The 5,002-nt window shown below is 37.8% G+C and overlaps 1 pseudogene; it reads right to left on the bottom strand.

Moving 5' to 3' along the window:
- Positions 1 to 3,836: 3,836 nt before the first annotated feature.
- LOC149137713 (uncharacterized protein B0403.1-like) lies at positions 3,837 to 4,747 on the bottom strand (annotated as a pseudogene).
- Between the last annotated feature and the right edge of the window lie 255 nt (positions 4,748 to 5,002).

The following is a 5,002-nucleotide window of genomic DNA, read 5'->3' on the forward strand; positions in this document are numbered from 1 at the left end:
GGAGATTTGATAGAAAATTTGTTCGCTTACACAGCCAACCCAGTTACTAACCGTGAACTATGAAATAACTTTTTTCAGTTCATCGAACTTTGTTTTAGAAAAAACTTCTACGTCAAAAAACCACTCACTATTGTTTCTGAAAGTTGTTATTTATACCTTCTACGAACTGCTTGAACCATACTGTCTTCCTACACCTTAATTCTTCGAGCTTACCTTTACATACAGGCATATATATGGCTTCTTTCAGTTTCTGTCAACCAAATCCAGTCACAAGGCCTTGGTCGGTCAGAGTCTACATTCGACGATAATTACCAAAGGTGCTATGCAGTGAGACTGAACTTCGAACCATGTGGTTGAGAAGCAATCTGCTTACCATACAACCATGCCGACGCCAGACATATAAAACATTCCGACTAAAACCTCACCTTAATGATCATCGCATCGTTATCAGCAACATTAACGTTTTATTTGTAAACAATGGCAAAAATTGTAATTGAATTTACCTTAATTAAGTTCCCAGGGAAATAATGAATCATATTGTAAGTATTAATTAGCCATCTGTTGCGAAAGCTTTATAGCGGGTAAATGAGTATATAGAACAGTAATGGAAGAACTTTTTATACATATCCAAATGGTACACTAATACGATCTAATAAATACTTAAAACAGCGTCCCAGTATGACTGTGGTCCAGAGACCAAAACGAGTAGCACAATAGAACAATGAAAGAATGTGCAGACAGGCATGACTCTATGGTCGAGAAGCTTGCTTTGCAGCAGCTAGTACTGGGTTTTATCGCACTACTTGGCACCTTAGGCCGACTAATGCATTATGAGTGAATTTGGTAGACGGAAACTATGTGATAGACAGAAATGTAACCGTACTCTAATGACTGAAACATGTAAAAGATAAAAGATGAAATATTTCTTGCCACTAAAATTAATAAATACAGTCAAAGAAAATAGAAACGGTAAGAAATTTTGGTACGAACCGATAACAATCATTTCAATAAAATTATCACCTCACAGCACAAATATTGTCCGTGCTATGATCTATTGAGAAAGCGAGTGGCCTAGTGGTTGAGCTGTTGCATCCAGATCGTTAGATCGTGGGTTCGATTCCCTATCTGGATGGTGCCTTGTGTTCATGAGCAAAAAAAATTCATTTCACATTGCTCTAGCCCATCTTTGATCAGGTGGTGGTGGTGGTGGTGGTGGTGGTAGTGGTGTTTTGGTGTTGGCCTTGCTCGCTTAGCCAGTGGAATGGCATCATTTGAAGGAAAAAACAATGCTAAAAGTGCATTGTGACCATCGATGTGTAACAACATGTGATAGCCTGATCAGTCACGTGATTACGTGACTATGATCTGTCAAATGGAAGCCACGTCCGTTTGAACCTCCTATATCTCTAATGGGTCACCCATTTTCCATGTAATGGAACGGCTCATTATAGATCCTTTTAATTTTAGCACAGGGACACAGATTTGAGGAGATAGGTATACTGTTACCTACATTATCCTTTAAACGATTTTATTAACCGCCTAAGGATAAAAAGCAAAATTGAACACGGCAGGTTTGAACTCAGGATGTAAAGCATTTTAAGTAAATAACGCAAGGTATTTTTCCGACACCTGACGATTTTGTGAAACCATTGTCCATGACAAAGTGTAATAATATTTATTGGCTTCTAACGAGAGTAGTATTTTGCTGACATTTCAGAGTAGCAGATGGCTATGGTTTACATATGAATTATACAACGACGTTGTGGGCTATTGCTATTTAACAAGCTCGTACAAAAGCGAGTTGTAAAATACTGGGTCTCAATGAAACTGTTCTCTAAGAATTTTACAAATCAGTGGCAAATAGAGATGATTTATGCGTGTGTTATGGTTATATACATGTTGTGGACATGAGGTATTTACAAGGGATACAATAGAATAAGTGGAGGTGCGTAGCTTAGTGGTTAGGGTGTTGCACTTATGATGGTAAAATTGTGTTTTCGATTCCTGAACCGGGCGATGTACTGTGTTATTGAGCACAGCACTTCATATCTCGTTGCTTTAGTCGACTTATCTAGTAAAAATAAGTAATATGGTAAAGTTGCGACAAGCCTGGCAAGCTGGTGATGAGTTTTGGATCTACCTAAAAAAACAACACTGATGCTGGGTATTATCATTTTATTGCAACAGAATAAAAGCATTAAAGCTATTCATAAAAGCGGTAATCGCAATTTTATTCAAAATCGATATATAAAACAATAGATAACAGAACTATAATAAGAAGCACTAAATACAAAAGTGCTTCCTTTTCTGTATTCACTATTTCTATTTAGGAAGGTTCATTATTTATTCATATTCTGAGATACTTTCTTTGCATTTCTTGGGACCAAATTTTTAATTCATTCAAACGTTCTTTGCACTAATGTAGACTGAAAGTACGACCTTTCTTTTCGCTTTAGAACACTGAAGTTTCTCTCATAAGAGGGTGCTACAGTTAACAACAGCAAAAAATGTGCAACAGAATAAGAACATTAGGGGAAAGATTACCCGCTCCTCATTTCAAAATTTCATCATGTTCTCTCTCTCTCTCACTCTCTCTCTCTTGATAATACTGCATTTTCTTTTAAGAAGAGTTTTTCTTTGAATATCACTTGAAATGCGACTTCCTTAGTTTAGAACAAAAGTACAATATAATTGCTATAGAAGAAGCAGAGACGAAGCAGCCGTGTTGTGGACTAGTGGTTATAATGTATTAGTGGGTAAATATTTGTCAGTCAGCTGGATACTTTATTTTTCGATGTGCATAGGTTATATTTGTTGCAACAACATTGTTTCTAACATGGAAAAGGCGCACCAATGTTTGTCATACTTTTATATTTAAGAAAATCATATAATGATTGGTTACCAAATATTTTTCTTACTCTGCATAAAAACAGGTTTTTTAAAAAAATGGTATAGATATATGAACGTCATACTGTTTAGCTAAATCATATATATTTAGATGTATAAGGTGGTGAGCCTACAGAATCGTTAGTTCACCGAGTAAAATGTTTAGCGGCATTTCGTCCGTTTCTACGTTCTGAGTTCACACTTCACTGAGGTCAATTTTGCCTTTCATACCTTTCGGGATCGATAAAATAAGTATCAGTTGATCACTAGGATCGACATAAACGACTTATCGCCACGCGCGAAATTGCTAGCATTGTGCCAGAATTTGAAATCAATATATCCACATATAAAATGACACAGGTAATTTTTTACTTCAGTGGTGATAGTTTTTAAATAATTTAGGACAACAGAACAGTTTGTCAAGCTATTAACAAACATTTAAACCATGAAGTCTTTTTTGTAACCTCTACGTAAGTGTATCTCAACACGTTAAATATCGTCAATAGCTGTAAAGAAAGGTTCATCATATGTTTGAGTCCTGTCTTGCACTGGAAATAAAGCGTGGAAAGGTATCACAATATATAACATTTTATAGTGGTAAATGTATGACACAAGAGTTACTCTTTAAACGTTTGAAGCCGTTAAACTTGAGACATGCAAAAAAAAAAAACCCCAGAAAAAATAAGATGTGTCAGTGACTAAAAACGCCACCGGTTTCATGTCAGTGTTTTCTTCACCCGTGTATATTTGCACTTGCATGTAAACACACACACACACACACACACACACACACACGCGCGCACACACACACACACACACACACACACACACACACACACAAACACACATACACACACACACACATTTATAATAAGTATGTACATGCATATATAATAATAATAATGAAATTATTGTATACAGTGCTCAGGTGCACTACAACTTGTCAAAAATGCGCATAAAGCATATGCAGTATTGTACAAATGTCTGGAAAGTGAACTGTGTATGAGTCAGATACATGCTTGTGTGTGTATGGAGGGGAGAAAATCAGGTGTAGTGTTGGCGAATCTGAGGAAGCATGGAAGTTTTGAAGGATGCAGTGCTCCGACAACTAACTGATGCCAGCAGTTTGTTCCATACTTCAGCAACTCTTAGCATAAAAAGATGTTTCCGAAAGTCATGGGAGCTGTGCTGTTTTCTGACTTTGTAAACATGTCCACGGGTGTTAGACAGGTGGAGTTTGAAAAGGTGCTCAGAGTTGTTGTTAGTAAGATGGTTAATAATTTTATGGGTGTCTGCCAAGTCAGCTGCCAGACGTAGGAGTTTCAATGCATCCATGCCCAGGGAAGTAAGGCGTTCAGAATATGGCAAATACCTGATGGAGGGTATTCTCTTGGTTGCATGTCGCTGAACGGTTTCCAGACGATTAATATCCTGGGCAAGATAGAGGTTCCAGACTGGAGACGCAAATTCCAGGTGAGGCCGCACCATAGCTATATAAAGCTTCAGATAGATAGCCGGAGAGCGGCTCACAAAGGACTTGGTAAGTGATGCCAAGACACCCTCAGCCTTCTTGGCAATTTTAGCAATGTGTTTTGTCCAACGCAAATTGCTGTCAACAATAATGCCTAGGTCACGTTCGCAAGAAAACTTTTGATATTAGTGTTGTGGAGACGCTGGGTTTTTCCTCCCAAAATGCATGGTGGTACATTTGTCCACAGCTAGCTTGAGTTGCCAGTCCATGATCCATTGCTGGATCGTGTCCAGGTCTGATTGCAATAAAGATCTATAGTGTACAGGATCTGTCCTTTTTATTTCGAGGTACAGCTTGATGGCATCTGTATATTTCAGCACTGTGGCATTCTTTAAGTTGGCATCTATATCATTAATATGTGTAACAAATAGAAGGGGGTCAAGAACAGATCCCTGTGGTACACCAGATGTCATCTCATAGGGTGAAGAGTGCTGTCCTAGAACTGTGACAACCTCTTTTCGGCCGATAATAAAGGACTTCAACCAGTTATAGAGATCATCTCTTACACCCATTGCAGAGAGTTTCACCATAAGTCTTTTGTGTGACACAGAATTAAAAGCCTTAGCAAAGTGAGAATTTATAAAA

Source organism: Octopus bimaculoides, chromosome 1 (genome assembly GCF_046866305.1).
Source record: "Octopus bimaculoides isolate indiv1 chromosome 1, ASM4686630v1, whole genome shotgun sequence".
NCBI classification, from domain to species: domain Eukaryota; kingdom Metazoa; phylum Mollusca; class Cephalopoda; order Octopoda; family Octopodidae; genus Octopus; species Octopus bimaculoides.